Here is a 16,286-nt window from a genome sequence, read left to right as displayed (position 1 = left end):
CGCCCTGCCCCGAGCTGGTGCGGGAACCGGGTTGCGGCTGCTGTCCGGTGTGCGCCCGCCTAGAGGCCGAAGCTTGCGGCGTGTACACCCCGCGCTGCGCCGCCGGTTTGCGCTGCTACCCCGACCCCGGAGCCGAGCTGCCCCTGCAAGCCTTGGTGCAGGGACAGGGCACCTGCGCCCGCCGCCGCGACACGGCCGAGTATGGAGCCAGCGCCGAGCGCTCCGCAGGTGAGCGACGGCCGGGAGCCGGGGAGAGAGGGGACCCCTCGGGAGGGCAGGGGACGGGGGATGCCTGAGGGGGGAGCGGACAAAGGGGGTAGGATAGGGTGGGAGTGAGGGGAGGATGGGTGTCCGCGGTGGGGTGAAGAGGTTGCTCGGGGTTGCAGCTTTCCCTGGGGGAGTTTTCCTTTTGTACGGGATCCACAGAGGTGGGGTATAATGGGATTTGTTGAGGGCAGCTCCCTGTCCGAAGGCGAGGGGAGCCGGGCTGCGGGAGGACCGGGTGGAGGTTGGGGTCCTCCGCAGGAGAAGTCTCCCGGGGCAGACTGAGGGGACATGCGGCTGGGGGTGGGGACTGCGCCGGGCTGGGGGGCCTAAGGGGCACTTTGGGCTTGGTGGGGAACTGGAAACAGCATGTAGGGTGGCGGATGCCCCGAAGATACGGGCGGAGGCGGCATACGAGCACCATGTGCTGCCTGGTGGAAAGTGGGCGGCTGCGGGGCCACGATGTGGGAGCCATGCCCAACTCCCAGCAGAGCCCACTCTGGGACTGGGGCCCCTCTGCCTCCGTGCAGCGGGTGCCGAGGAGGACTGCAGCATCATCGAGCACGCCGCCCGAAGGGACTCCACAGGCTCCCGACCTGTTGCTGCGCTGACTGCGCGAGGCAGCTCTCACGGGGATGCCATTGCTTTGCTTAGCGAACACCTCGGCTCACTCTGAGCGAGGGAGAGGCAGAGAGAGGGAGAGAGAAAAAACAGCGGCATAGAAAACTTTGCTCGGTGCTGCTTCTGTGCGGCCACGCTGCAACCATCCCCACTCCCTCACTCCTGCCCCTCCTTTGCCTAATGGGGCTGTGCACCGCTGCTCAGCTGCACCATGTGAGCATCTACGGAGTGAATTTTGCACTCTTCTAGAAGAAGCCGAGGGCATCCAGATTGAAGGAATCTGGTGCTGACTCCAGCTTTATGCTTTTAGAAGAAGCTGGGGTGGAATGGAGAATACAGCAGTGGTGTATTAAGAGATGATTTTCGGAATTAATGCCAGTTTTTTGCTTTTATGGCCTTTTTTTTTTTTTTTTTTTTTCCTGCTAGAATTGCATTTTTGCTTCATTTTACTCTCCCTGTGCCTTTACAACGCGTGTGACTGATTTGCCCATATCTCTGCATATATGCAACGCTCACTCACTCACATACAAATAGCGCAGCTTAAGAGTGCTTTAATGTATGTGGCGTTCTGCAATGTCCATAGGGGATGAATAATAAAAACACTGGCACATCTTGAAGCAGCGTGATGTGAAGCACGCAGCTGGAATATTCTCCACTGAGCACATCTTGGCAGCCGAGCCTGGACATCCAGAAAAGGGTTTGCTCTCTTCGGATTACAAAACTTTTAACAGGTTGTTGTAGCTATTAAATAAAACCCACAACAAAAACAAAGCCCCCATCTGCCAGCTCCGCTCGGTGCTGTTCTGCTCAGGCTCACAGCGCTGCTCCCATCTGCAGAATGTACACGGGGAGAGTTTGCCTTTGCTTCAAAGCGGTGACAAGGAGAGCAGTCTGGCACCCAGAGCACAGGGATTGGAATTCCCTTTCAAATGCTGATGTCAAGCTTGTCTCAGTGCCCCAGAGCAGGTTTTTGCCTGCAAAAGGCAGGTGTCTGCCTTTTTTTTTTTTTTTTTTTAAATGTGCTTAAAGGTATTTGCCCTTTTTCCCCTTTCCAGCTTGAAAAGGCTCCTTTGGCTGATTCAGGGCTGGAATGCAGAGCTCGTGCTATTCCTAAATTAAGAGGTTGGCAAGTTTTTTTGTCCCTGATGAGATGCAGAAGGATTGCCCAAACGAAACAAGGACTAAAACTCTGCAAATCCTCCCACTGTGGCTCCGGCATTGTTTAGTCTTCCACTTAGGTCTGTAAAGCCAATCCTGAAATGGTTGTAGGCGGAAAGTAACATAAACCACCACGTAGCTAGGAAGCAGGGGATGTTGCTCATTGCACAAGAAGCTTTGGGTATTTTGAAGATGTTGGGAATGTTGGAACAAAACAGCGGCAGTCTGTGGAAATCGGGCTGAGAACCTCCACCCCCTCGGGGAGCCAAGGGCATGAACTCCTGTGGATGGAGGCAGCGAGAGGGAGGCTCAGCACCTCCGGGGACCGGGGCCTCCAAAATAGTTCCGATGCCACTGGACCGCATGGTTTTATGGTTTATTTCAGGTCATCGCATCACCAACTTGACACAGTGCTGAGTGAAGCTGCCCGCATGCGGGACAGAGGGCTCTTACTGTGTGCGGAGCTCTTATGCCAGCCCTGAGTGAATTCATTCCTTCAGCACGGCACAGAGCTCTGCACACCATGCTAAATTAAGGTGGATTAACAGGTCGGGCACTTGGAGCAGAGCGAGGACTGCCTGTACAGTATCCTAGCACCCTGCTTGCTGGCATGCTGTGTCCCGGTCCCCAGTGGCCATTTTAGAACTGAGCAGGATCATTAAGGTTGGAAAAGACCTCTATGGTCATCTAGTCCAACTCCATCCCATCCCTACTGTGCCTGCTAACCATGTTGCTCAGTGCCATATCTCCACAGTTCCTGAAGACTTCCAGAGATGATGACTTCACCACCTCCCTGGGCAGCCTGTGCCAGTGCATCATTGCTCTTTGCTCCTAATGGAGATGATATCCTAGGATTAAAGGATTAAGGTGCAGGCAAACTTGAGCTTGCAGGGCTGGGGCTGCCCCATTGACCAGGGACTAGGGACTCCCATGGAACAAAAACAGCACCAAAATAGTTAACCATTAGCAAAGCAGTTTGCTCTAACATCCAGTTAAAATCCCTATTTGGGATTTGGCCCCAAATGCCACACATCCTTCCTCATGGGTCAGATGTCAAAACCTCCATTTCCCCCTTGGCAGGCAGCTGCTAAAAGACAGTTTAATGTATTGCTCCAAAACACAGAAGACTCTGATGTTGGAGGTAGCAAAATGTAAGTGGAATTTTAACAGCAACTCGAAAATCATGCCAGTAATGCTATGACTGCATTTTTCACATCCACTGAATTGCCAGGAAGACCTCTTCTTTCCCCCAGCTTTTCTACGGAAACAAAGCATTTGTCATGCTCTGCATGTTCACATGTGTATCTGCCCTTCCGCCTCCAAAGCTCCTGACCCCGCCAGATGCCCTGACGTAGCCTTAAAGGTCAGAAAGGTGTAGGCAGCGGGCAGGGGAGAGCCTGGATATGAGCATCTCACATGCTCTGCACCAGTTAGCTTTCGAGTCAGAAGTGCACAGGCATGGGAGAAACTCATTACCAGAGCTGTAGCTGGGCATCCAGCTTGGCTTATGCAGGCTTGCGTATTGTGAGACATCGGAGAAGCCAGCTGCAAAGAGCCAGTCCATGGCACTGTGTTGATATTGCTGCTCCGGCTGAACTGAAGGGCTGCAGAGCTCTGGATTGTGGGAGAAGTTATTACAAGTGAAATGCAATTAAGAAGAGCTCCAAGGATGGTACGTGAATGAGAAAGCATACAGCTCCTCCATCCTTGTTGCCTCTGGGATTCTGCCAGTAGATGGACCAGGTTTCCAAGGTCTCCCGCATCAGCTGTGTCTGGTCAAGGATGAAACCGACTGGGTCCTGGGCTGGTTGCCATCTTTAGATATGAAGGTAATAAATAACAACAGCTTCTTGAAAATGATGCTTCCTTCAGTGTGCTGTGATAGGGCTTACAGTGTTGTGAACATGGGCTGGAAGGAATGGGGAGTCTGGGAAGATTTCAAGGCTCTGGCCCAAAGGAGAAATGTGTTTTCATGCTGTCCCTTGGCAAATGATCTGTTTCCTTCTTGCCCTTTGCAGTTGTTTCCTTTCCTCTGGGTTTCAGGCTCATGCTCGCTGAGTGTGGTATTTGTCAGGGGAACAACGAGGAGCGCTGTCTGTGAGAAAGTCCATGTCGTTTGTTTTATCCACATCCAGGAATTGAGCCGAGATAAACAATTCAAGAGGCAAAGCAGTGAAAACTGGAATGCAAGAGGTGTGTTTGTGTTTGGCCCTGGGCAAGACCTGGCTGCAGTATTCACAGGAGCTGATGCATCCCACCGATGGGCTGCTGCCATTGTTCCCACAGACATGGTTGGGTTTGGGAGAATGGGACTTGGTGGATTCTTTGGGGTAGTTCTTTTGCTTGAGGCTGGCAGAGTAAGATGAAGGGCAAGGTAAAATGTGAATATGCTTTTAAAGCATTTCTGTTCTACAAGGGCTGAGCTCAGCGGTGTGCTGAGTTTCCAGGTATTCCCCCCTCCTCCATGGGAAGGTGCTGACCAGATCAGCATGTGTGTAGCGGCACATATTGAAATCATCAGGCTCTGCTTTCCATCATGTCATGGCTAGCTGTTTGCTCCTGCCAGCGAGGTGTGTTTGTCCTCAGCACACACCTGGGGCTGGATGCAGTGTGTTTGAAGTCTGTGTGCCCTCTCCCAGTGCTGCCCCACAGCCGTGCTGAAGTGAGGAGTTACAGTGCTGGAGAACAGAACGACAACTTCAGGTGCTGTTTTGTGAATGTAGCGCCACTTGTTTTACACCAGCCAAAAAAGGAGATTGCACCTCTGGCTCTGTAAGTGTTCCCAGTGTTACCAGTTAGGGAAGATGCTGTCTGGATATAAGGAGAAAGTTTTTTTGCAATAAGGATTCTGAGGCATTGGAACAGGTTGCCCAGATATGTGGTGGATGCCCCGTCTCTGGAGAGACTCAAGGCTGGAGGGGCTCTGAGCACCTGATGGAGCTGTAGGTGTCCCTGTTTGTTGCAGGGGAGTTGGACCAGATAACCTTTAAGAGTCCCTTCCAACTTAAATGATTCTGTGACGATTATTCTACCACAGACTACCTTCAGCAGACCAAATCTGTGGCTGAAGCACATCTCTGCCCACCTTTGATGGCCAGGATACTTTCACTGGTTGGCCAAGTAAGAGCTCATTAAACATGCAAGCGGGCATCTCATTACAAGCAAATGTGACAGATGTGCCATCTCAGGAGGTGCTCGAGGCCAGGTTGGATGGGGCTCTGGGCAACCTGATCCAGTGGTTGGCAACCCTGTCCATGGCTAGGTGTTGGAAGTGGGTGATCTTTGAGGTCCCTTCCAACACAACTCATTCCATGATTCTGTGCTGTGGTTGTCCTGGCTGAAGGCTGGAGGAACGGGGGTTAGAGTACAGTTCCTAGAGCTTTAAGGCAGCTCAGCATATGACAGCTTGGGTTCCACTGTTGCAGCTGCAGAATGGTGGTGTATTTAGTGTTTTGCCCATATGTAATTTGGCTAGGTATGAGTAGGAAGATGAAAATCTCCTGCTGTCTCGTCTTATGATATAAATTATTTTAGAAAGGAAAGGGTCAGTAATCACATGCCTTTCTTGTGGACTGGAGTACGGAAAAACATCAGGTCACTTTTATAAGCCTTAATCTATCTTTTGACATTGCAGCTTTTATTCTGAAGAAAGCTGCACTGTGCCTCTTGGCTGGTAAGGGAGCAAGTTCACTGCCTGGTGCTCTCTGTAGTCAAAGATCCCATTAATTCTGCCAGCCGCGAGGAACGATTTCTTGGTATTTCATTCTGGGCTGTAATTGAGAGTGACACAAAGCGCTGGTGGGAATTGGACCGTGTTGAAATCTGTGCTTTTCCTTACAATTTTCTGCAGATAGAACAGCTCAGGTGGGATGAAGGGATTTTCAATGCTCTGCCATTGAAATTAATATCGTCTTCACTGCCTTGCTGGCTGAAGGCAATTTCTGGGGAGAGTTTCTGTGCCTTCTTGCACCTCGTCTTTGTAGCCAGCTGATGCAGCATACTGACACCAGGGAAATGCTGTTGCAATTACTTGCATGACATCTTCTGTTGGAAAGATCCATAGTCCTACAGTGCAGGGAAAATTCCTTAAGCAATACCCAGTATTTCTACTCAAGACCACAGCAAGATTTCTCCACTTGTTTTTTAGACTTCAGTGGAGGCAGCATGATCTCAGCTCTTCTGTTTAGTACTTAAAGACCCAGTCCATGCTGATGGGTTTCCCCTTGCTGTCTTAAAACTAGGAAAGAGTGGGCACCTGATGTCCATGTCCCACGAATGTTTCTTGTTCAGGCTTTGGGGGGACTGGTGGATCAAGTGAGTTGCTGAAGGCATTTTGGTTGTGTTAAGTGTCCTCCAAGCATCTTCAAAGAGCAAGTGTGTGTCTTCCAATGTGGCCTGTTTTCTAGTGTCCTGCACTTCAGAAGACCCAGATTTTACTCTGAAGGGAGTAGGGAAAATCCTGGCCAGAATTTGAACTTTTTTTCATCTGGGGGTGATTTTCTGTTTGAATTTGGAAGGGTTTTCCCACAGCATGGAGGCTGTGGCTCAGCAGTGAGCTGAGTGAGAGTGAGGTACGCAGTTTACACCCTGAGCAGTGATGGCCCTCCCACATGATCCATGTGGAAACATTCGTCTCTCCTTCCATTCTGCTCCATTCTGCTGCCATTTCATCTGTCACTTCAAAAGCAAGCAGAAACAGGGAAGGAAACTTACATTTAGCAAGGAGGAGGAGCAGGAAGGGTGACTGGCTTGGGGCTCTTGACCTCCTGTGCTATTGGAGCCCAAGGCTGGTGGTGGGGCTGTGCCCCATTGGCCCCATCTATGTAGAGCTCATGAGGTAGTGGACAGTCCAGATTGCCAGCTGGGAGATGAACCAAGGTTGCTTGGGTGCTCCCTGAGGTACCTGGTTTCTGTCCTCTGGATCTTGGCCACCAGAGCAGTTGGCTGTGTGGGTTATAGGGTCAGGGTAGCTGGCCACAGTGACATTTCTGTTTGCAGTGAGGGTAACCCAACAACTCTGGGACTTTCGGTGGTGGTTTTCTCTTCCTCTTGGTCCTCCTCACTCACCCTGCAGTCCCTTTGCTAAAGGCAAATTCCAGTTACCCAGCTGGTTCATGTCTTGTTTTGGGGGCACTTGTCAGGGGTGCTGCAATTCACCCTCCACATGGTATCAGCTTTACTCTTCTAGGTTTGCAGCTGAATTAGTGAGAAAAAATGCTGCGTGATAAAGCTATAGGAGTTTCAGCACTGCTCCAGGGTCTAATCCAGGCTCTGACCAGGTAGCTCTCAGTCAGACTGGACAAGAACAGTCATGTGGTAGAACCTTCTTGTCTATCTACACTATTGAGCTCCAAGAGCCTTCTCTTTCTTGCACAGTATTTACCACTAGCCAAGGACTGTGAGTTTGATACAATCTCTGATGTGCAGAGGGCAGTTACCCTTCATCTGAACTTCATACAAACCAGAGCGATGCAACAGCAGGGAAATCACAGCTGCCCACCTTGACCTAACAGTGGTGTGATTGGACAGGTAAATCATCTGCCATGATGGTAACTGGGATGAGGAGGCCTAAAGCAATGGGTAGCCATGGTAGGGGACCTTTTCTATTACCCATTGTAAACAGTGATCCCTCCATGTCTTGTGCAGAGGTGGTTTGAGGAGAATTTTATTTAAAGTGTTAGAAATCCAGCTAGTCTGTTAAACAGGACATTTGTTGCAGAACATTTGGATTTCCTTGTGGTGTTGAAGAGAGTGGCCACTCCTTGGACTGGATGGTGGGATAGCACCAGAGGTGCTATTTTGATCCTGACCCCCTAACCCGTCACTGAATTTAAAGAGCAGTTCAGAATTTTTTGGAGCAAAAGGAGACTGTGGCAACTACAGCCTTCTGACACAATAGATTGGCACCTTGTAGATATTCTGAGTCATTTTGTTGTTGTAGTTGACAGTAGTGACTGAAATAAGTTTATTCCATGTTTATTTTCCATGCCAGACCCCACAGACCCTGTCACCTCCAGCTCACAGGGAGCAAGACAGATTCCATTAATTCTTGAGCATTATTGGGGGATTTTGGTTGATGGGATTCTTGCCTGAAATTTCTCTGTGGAGGAGCCTGGCTTCCCACTGATAGCAGATGGGACTTGAAAAGTTCACCCTCCTAACAGACCCAGTGGGGTGGTGGGAATACAGTTTCCAATGTGTTCAGAACAGATTCCTGTTCCCTTCAGGACACCTCTCACTGAGAGTGTGATCAAGGCTGGGCAGGTGGAAAAGCTTGGTCTGCAGAGCTTTGAATGATGCTGAATTGCTTGATTTTGAGGTCTGAGGGCTTGACCTTTGTGTACATGACTGAGGCATGTCTGGTCTGGGGGCACTGGGAGGAATTTGGCATTGAGCCCTTTAAGGCAATGGTCCCATTTAGCAAAGCTGGGGCTGTTGGAGTTGGGGTGAGGAAATCACAACATCCGCTTCAGTTTCTACATTCCCTGTCCTGGGGGCTGGTCGAGTGTTGCAGGAGGCCACAGGAATCCTGCTTATGACCACAGCCAGATTAATGGCTATTTTGGCAGCTTTTCAGGAGTGAGGAATTTGGCCACTTTCACAATAATGGCTAGAAATTCCACATGAATTAATTAGTTTTATTACAGGACATGTCCTTCCTGCTCCTCCAGGGCTGCCTGAAACACTGAACTCATTACATGAAGAAATGAAAATAGTACTAAAAATAAAAACTGGTATCCCAAGCCTTTGTCAGGAAACGTGCAGCATATACTGACATCCTCCTCCAGATGTGGTTCTGAAGCTGTGGCTTTCAGCCAGATGAGATCTAAACCCAAGTATTAGATCAAGCACAGCCACTAAAATGTCGCAGCCTGCTTCATGAGAGTGTCTTGTCTCAGCTCTTAGTCTCTGCTCAACATGAGCCATTCATGTAGGCTTGCTAATGATTCCTCCGGTTTGTTTTATGCTTGGATGTTGCTACATAGAATCATAGAATGACTTGAGTTGGAGGACACCTTAAAGACTGTCTGTTCAGAACTCCTTGCCGTGGGCAGGGTTGTCTCCCACCAGATCAGGCTGCCCAGGGCCCCATCCCACCTGGCGTTGAATGCCTCCAGGGATAGGGCATCCACCATCTGTGGTGGGTTTCCATAGTGCTGTTCCTACTTTGCAAGGATCCCATTTGTATTTGGGGTAGGGAAGTGGTTGGGAATGTCTGTGGCAAGGGATCCTCTGCATTTGAGTTTTGGTCAAAAAAATGCCATAAAAATGACAGCATGTGACTTTCACAGAGCTGCCAGAGCAACTGCAGGTTGGGTAAATATTTTGGTAAGCCCACAGCTGATAACTTTCCCTTGCTTACGTTTGCGCAGAATCTGTCTGTAAAAGCTTATCATTTCTCACATAGCTTTTTAAACAAAGGTGCTGTGTGGACTCTGTGAGCTCAATCTGATTTGAACCCCTTTCTAGTACAATCAGTGCTGTCCTGAGAAGTGTGTGCTGGTAAGGGGCAGACGTGCAAAAGGGACACCTCTTGCTGGTCATTGCAGTGTTTGCTTTATGAATATTGTTTCAGATACTTCTGATTGGGCAGAGGTTCTGTCTGTCATTTGAGTCACAGAATCATAGAATCATTAAGATTAGAAAGACCGCTAAGATCATCTAGTCCAGCCATCTCCATCATGGGACTAAGCTCTTCTTTTTGCTCAGCCCCAACTTTGTGGACCAGGGCTTGACTTTTTTTGCTATTTCTCCTCCTATTCTGGAGTTGAACATGGCAGAGTGACCAGGGAGGTGATCAGGTTATTGCAGGTCTGACTTTAGAGAACATGACTTGTTTTGTGCTCAGTCCTCTGGGGAATGAACCATGACCCTCATCCAGCAAGGACTAAGGCCAGATGAACTGACAGACAAATTGCAGATTTTTCAGCATTAACAAAATTTGCCTGCTAGAAAAGAGTGAAAAATGATCATGCAGATGGCTTTCTTCTAATCTCAGCTGGTTGGACCGCTTCCGACTTTCTAGTGATGATTGTTATTGATTTCAGTCATTGCTTACCTCTCTTTTTCTGTTTATTCTGTCTTTTTATCAGTCTGATTTCAAGGATTTGTTACCTTAACCCCTGGCCATTGGGCTGGTCCCACATGTCCTGAAACAGCCCTTTGAAAATTCAGACCCTGCTGAAAGTGCAGCACAGATATTACCTGGCAGCAGCCCAATCAGGCCAAAGGTCCATCAAGCCCATAATCCTGCCTTAGGTGGTGACCAGCAGTGCCTAAATTGGGGATTAAAGAAAAGAGTGAGTATGGGGTGAGCTTTGCCTTGAGCTGCCTTGCTGATTTCCACCAGAGGGGCTTCAAGCATTCTTGCAGCTCTTCTCTTGAAGCAGCCCACCATGGACTCCATCAGAATCTGGGGACGAGACAATTCACATAATCTTCTCCTTGAAAGAGCAGTTAATGGCTGAAACTTCAGGTCTATATAGCTGAAAGTAAAGTGTCTGCAGTGCAGTGCTGCAGTTAGCATGGTGGCTTGGTGAGGAAGGCACTGTGCCTTTGAAATCCCTGCAGCTATGGGCTGAGTGGTGTCAGCAGCAGGAGTGGGGCAGGGCTGCCCGCCTGGCTGTGGGATGCAGGCTGGTTGTGCAACATTTGGAGCCTGCTGTTTGCTCTGCCCGGGAGTTACCCTGAGCTGGTTGCACCTTTTTCTCACCAACCTTGCAGGCATGCATGGTGCCTGAAGGGCAAACAGCCCCAGCCCATGCCTCCAGGCAGAACAAGAGGGACTGTGACACTAGGGATCAGGTATTGTCCTGCAGATGGAATTTGGGCCGAGGGAGCTAGCTTCATTGTCAAAACAATACCACATGTGAAGTAGAGTCTTGGACTTGGAACATGGTCATAGATACAGGCATGGAACACTGGAACAGGTCCGCAGAGAACATGTGAATGTCCCATCTCTGGAGGTATTCGAGGCCAGGTTGAATGGGGCCCTGGGCAACCTGATTTGGTGGGTGGCAGCCCTGCCCATAGTAGGGAGTTGGAACAGGATGGGCTTTAAGATCCTTTCCAACCTAAGCCATTCTATGATTCTATGGACTCACAGCTGAAGATGGAGCAAATGTGATTTTCCCACAGCAGCTGTGCTGCAGAGCAGGAGATACAGTTGGTCCTCTGGGCACTGAAGCCGTCATGCCCTGGCTTGCAGCATGGCTGGCTTTGCTGTTTTTGGCTGGTGAGTCAGACCCTGGGCAGCCCTAGCCCAGGGCTGCAGGTTTGCCCTTTTTCCATGTATCTGTTTGCAGGCAGCCTGCTTTGCTGGGGCTCAGGGGAGTCCAGCTCTTCCCAAAATCCTTTCCTCACACAGGGACACTGGAACACCAAAGCTTGGGCATCAGAGTTTGGACAACAAAATTTGGGCAAATGCATTTTGCAGTGCTATCTGACTCCTGTCATACAGGAGAAGCAGAAGTATCGAGTGACTAAACATCATGGCGATGTTTCTGCCATTGGAACTGTTTTCTTTTGGCTGAGAAAATTAACTTCCCCTTTCTCCTCGCAGGGTGGGCGAGCTGGCTGCCTGTGGCCGTGCCCTTGCTGCGGGTACGTGGGATGGCTTGGGTCAGGCTGGGAGGAAGCGCTCCTGCTGCGAGCTTTTCACTCCCAGCTCCTTTCTGAAGAAAACGTGCAGGGCTTTTCCTGGCCAAAGTGCAGGGCTATAGCTGGAACAGTGTCCAGCTGGCCTCATTTTGGAGCTGGTCTCGGTTTTGGGCTGCTATCATCCCTTCCATATCCCTGTTTCTTAGACAGAACAGGCTGGGAGCTACTGTGGAGATAGTGCTGCAGAAAGCACTGTGGTGCCACATGGCATGTGCAGCCTAGTTTGAACATGCCGTGGTGAAGAAATCGCTGAAAACCTCCAGTGTAAAATTCCCCGGGATTTTTGGGGGTTATTTTGATACTCTTTCCAACAATAGCAGAAAACTAGTCTTTTGTGGTGTGAGAGCCTGATGGGCCCCTGGTGGGGCACTCAGTGATGCCAAGAGGGAAACACACTATTAGATCCATGCTGACTAACGTGTTCATCCTAGCCCCTCTTGCCTTCTTCCTTAGCTGCTGTTTTGTCCCATCGCCTATTTTTTGGGCCATCGGGCTTTTTTTCTGTCTGTTGCAAAGTGCTGCGTTCTCTTCCTCGTTTCCTCTTGCTGCGCTTCAGCCTCCCCTTCTCTCCCTATGCCCACTCTCGAATTCACCTGGCATTATTTTTGCAGAGGTTCTGGCAGGCTCATTTTGACCTGTCTGGTTCAGTGGAGACCTGCTCAGACCTGCATCACTGCCGAGAGAGCAGCTGGCAGGGTCCATCCCGGCGGGGTGGGAGGGTTGGAGCCAAGGAGGTGACAGGCTCCGGGTCTGTGGTGCAGTGGAGTCCACATGTTGGGTCCTGCCTGGGACCAGTGTTTGGGACTGATCATTCTGTTTGCTCACAGTAGAAAGCAAAAATTAACCCACAAAGGAAAGTGAGAAAAATCATAGAGTCATTAGGGTTGGAAAAACCACTAAGATCACCTAGTCCAGCATCACCCCCTTACTATGTGCCCATCTACCGTGTTCCTCAGTGGCACATCTGCCATTTTTCTTGAACACCATCAGGGACAGTGACTCCACCACCTCCCCAGGTATCCTGCTCCAGTGCATTTCCACCCTTTTTGAGAATAAATTTTTCCTGATATTCGACCTGAACTCTTCCTTTGCACAGGATATGAACACCATCTGTCTAAGCTCCCACACTGAAACACTGGGGTCTTTCCAAGTGATGGCACTTCAGGTCATGGAAACTCAACAAATCCACTCACCTGAATGTCACTTCTTGGTGGCTTCTATTGTTATTGTTCAGTTCTTGCTGGAATCATGCCATCGTGTCTTTCCTCAGTGGAACTGCTGGTACTCAGGCTCCCTCCATCCCACCAGCCCTTTACTGACCACAGTCTAATATCCCTTTTCCTTTTAAAAATGCTGTAACAAAGCCTTATGTTTGACCACGAGCAGACCTGACATAACAAACAAAATGAAAACCCAGAACATATTTTCTATGTCCAGTTTTATTTGCTCTTTCCTTTCTACCAGGTTGTCAGCCAAGCCAGAAGGCCCACGCAGATGCCATGTATTTGCACTGTCCTGTTTTTTGTGCAGAGGCACAGTTGCTTATAAAAATGTATGCAAGTGTTCTAACTACCTTGGGTTTTTCCTACTCTCTTTCTTCAGGACGTTTGGAGTATTTCCTTTTGTCACAGCTGTACTGAGGTATCCTAGTCCTGGCTCTCTCCCTCCAAGAGAAGGAGAAGGTCATCAGAAAGATATGGAGATGGTAGCGAACCCAACTGGGAGTTGGAGATGATGAATCAAAGCCATACAAAGGTTTTTCTTTGGCCCTCTGGGTGGGTGCATTTGTATTGGCCCTTTTCACTCCCTCTTATGTTCCAAATGGGGCTTTCCTGGAAGCCCATCCCCAAAGCTGGTGCTGGTGGCTTGTCACTATGTGCAAATCCTGCACCTAGGCTGCTCCTGGACCACTGCCATCTCCTTCTGAGGGGCAGGGGATCAGCACAGTGATGGAACCACCCTGGGTTTGGGTTAGCGGGAGGGCTGCGAAGGAAGTGGCCCTGCATCTCCCAGTTCTTTATTCCTGTTACCTGAGGCACTGTCTGTCTCCTCAGCATGCAAATTACCCTCTGCTTTGCATCTCCTGTAATTCAAACCGGTGCAAATTGCTTTTCTCTGCCACCGATATCCGTTTTCTGACCTAGCATTGAGTTTTGGCCTTCACCCTTTTGGGGCTGGCACCCACTGATCCCAGCTGAGAAAGTGGCCCTTTGTGCCCAGGCTGCTTGGAGGAGCTGGGGATCTGTCTTCCCTGCTGCGAGCCTTTTTGGCCTGTTCTGGTGGGCAGGGATTTCGGGGTGAGGGGGAGGTGAGAGCTCTCCTTGTGCTGGAAGAAAAATGATGAATGACTCTCTTGTGCTTCTGAACAAAACCAGGAAACCGGGGGGCGGGGGGAAAAAAAAAAAAAGGAGAAAAAAAGGAGAGAAAAAAAAAAAGGAGGAAATGAGAAACAGTAAAGGGGCCTCCCCCGCCTTCATATAAGCAATCACTCTACAGCATCTGGAGCCCAGTAAAAGGGCTGTTCCCAGGAGCCCTCGCACTCGCCAGGCACGCAGATCTCCTCTGTGGGGCTTGCTGCCGCCCGCTGCTGTGCGCAGACCCTGGCTGTGTCTGCACGGCCATCCATCGGCACCGGAGGTGCACGTGTGTGGAGGGGCTGGATCTGGCCCCGGGACACTGCAGCATTGCTGTCGGTGCAGCCGGAGCACCCGATACGGTGTTTGTGCTGGCGTGCTGCCCTGCGCCGGCATCGCATTACAGTGGTGCGGGCAGAGCGATACTCGATCCAGCCTGGAACCCACTGGAGCGGAGGCGTCCCTCCTGCCCCCAAAGCATTTTGGACACGGTAGATGTAACAGGGGAGAGAGCAGAGCGGGTCATCATCCCTTTGTCTTTAGGTCAGGTTTTAAGCATCCTCAAAATGGAGTTAGCCAATTTGAGAAACCCACTGTAAGCTATTTCATTACATTGATCATAGAATGGGTTGGGTTGCAAGGGACCTTAAACCTTTTATGTGGTCTGATAGAGATAGAACGGGGGGGAATGGCTTTAAAATAAAAGAAGTTGTGCATGCTTCATCCCTGGAGGCGTTCTGGGCAGCCTGATCTGGTAGGTGGCAACCAGCCCACAGCCAGGGTTGATCAGAATGGTTTTAAGGTCCCTTCCAACCCAAACCACTGTGTGATCATCTAGTTCCATCCCTCTGCCATGGGCAGGGTTGCCAACCATCAGATCAGATGGAGTTATGTAACTCCAGTGGGGCTGGAAGTGATGGTTCTCCAACATGAGCCATTCCTGACACCTTGAGTGTCCGTGCAGCCCTGCTGCAGCTTGCTGTGCTGAAGCCACAGGTATGAAGCTCGCCGCCCCTCACTGACTTGCTTTTAGGAAGCCTCATCACTGTTTCTTAAAGCACGAATCTGGTAGGGACACAACAGATCAACTTCTTCCTCAGTGTAACCCCAGTGGCATTGCAGATGACTTGCTGTAGAAGGGGCTTGTCTGCAGGGGGACAGCTGTCCTCAAGGATGGCTCTGAAACAGAAATGGCAGTTTCTGAAACAGAGACCCTCACAGGGGAGCTGTTCTCCCTGATTCCACCTGGAGACAGTCTCAGTTGACACAGCTGAACATCATCATACAAGCTCAAGCATCAGCTGCTAATTTGGTTGTAATTTGGTTGTAGCTGTTACCCCTCATCAAGTCCACCTGAATTTAAGCATTGAATGGGGGCTTTTTTTTTTTTTCTTTTTCTTTTTTTTCTTTTTTTTCTTTTTTTTCTTTTTTTTCTTTTTTTTCTTTTTTTTCTTTTTTTTTCCCCCCCAAAGGGAGAGGATCTCCCTGTATGTTTTCCTTGGGGAAAGCTTCTGAGGGAATCCTGACTCTTCTGTGGTTTCCATAATGCCATACTAAGGTGCCTGCGACTCCTGATGTCTTACTAATTTACTAGTTACGACTTCTAGAGTTATTTTTAACAGGCACATTGTGCAATTAATGGGCTTTTTATTGATGGTAACAAGCTGAGCAAGTTCAAGGATGCTGCTGGGGCTTGACCAGCAGCCTTGCTCCATAGTGTTATAGGAATTTCTAGTTCTCTTTTCTATCTGTGCCTCCTAGCCTGACGTATGGGCAGCCCTGATCTGCTGTGGGGTTGGGTGGGGGACTGCAGCTGCTGGTGGGCTCCCTCTATGCGTACAGATCTCACTGGTGTCATGTGTGCCACCACCATGCAGACTAACTCCCTGAAAAGTATCAAACTTCAGTGGCCAAGAAAAGAGTGCTGACCTATTTTGGACACTTATTTATATGCAAGTTGCTTCTCCCTGTCTCTGTGAAAAAGCTGTTGTGACTCCAGTACTTCTAAAGTTTTCCCCTCCCATAGCTTTTGTTCCCAACCGGATATAATCTAGGACTAACACCTGTATTTTTTCAGTAGTTAGAATAAATACCACTTTAAATCTTTTTTTTTTTTCTTTTTAAAATTTTCTGGATGAAACACTTCTGCAAAGCCAGCTCCGTAGCACTGAGCTCAGAGTTGGCTGTGCTGTCTCTCTCTCTCTCTCTCTTTTTTTTTTTTTTTTTTTT

The 16,286-nt window shown here is 49.5% G+C and overlaps 1 protein-coding gene across 2 annotated transcripts in view; it reads left to right on the top strand.

The window, feature by feature from the left end:
- Positions 1-16,286, top strand: part of IGFBP2 (insulin like growth factor binding protein 2) — a 65,761-nt gene that overhangs the window by 15,138 nt on the left and 34,337 nt on the right. Inside the window, exon 1 of one of the 2 annotated variants that reach the window (XM_042827196.1) lies at positions 2,010-3,872. The exons of the other annotated variant lie outside the window; for it this stretch is intronic. The gene's annotated coding sequence lies outside the window, so the exon portion shown is untranslated. Of the gene's footprint in view, positions 1-2,009; positions 3,873-16,286 lie in introns of those variants that run through there. 2 annotated transcript variants of the gene reach the window in all.

The sequence above is a fragment of the Centrocercus urophasianus genome, unplaced genomic scaffold (assembly GCF_019232065.1).
Source record: "Centrocercus urophasianus isolate 14NV4802_14NV808 unplaced genomic scaffold, USGS_Curo_1.0 seq_28, whole genome shotgun sequence".
Lineage (NCBI taxonomy): Eukaryota > Metazoa > Chordata > Aves > Galliformes > Phasianidae > Centrocercus > Centrocercus urophasianus.
Note: the sequence above shows the minus strand (reverse complement) of the source record. Positions and strands in the feature narration are given on the sequence as shown.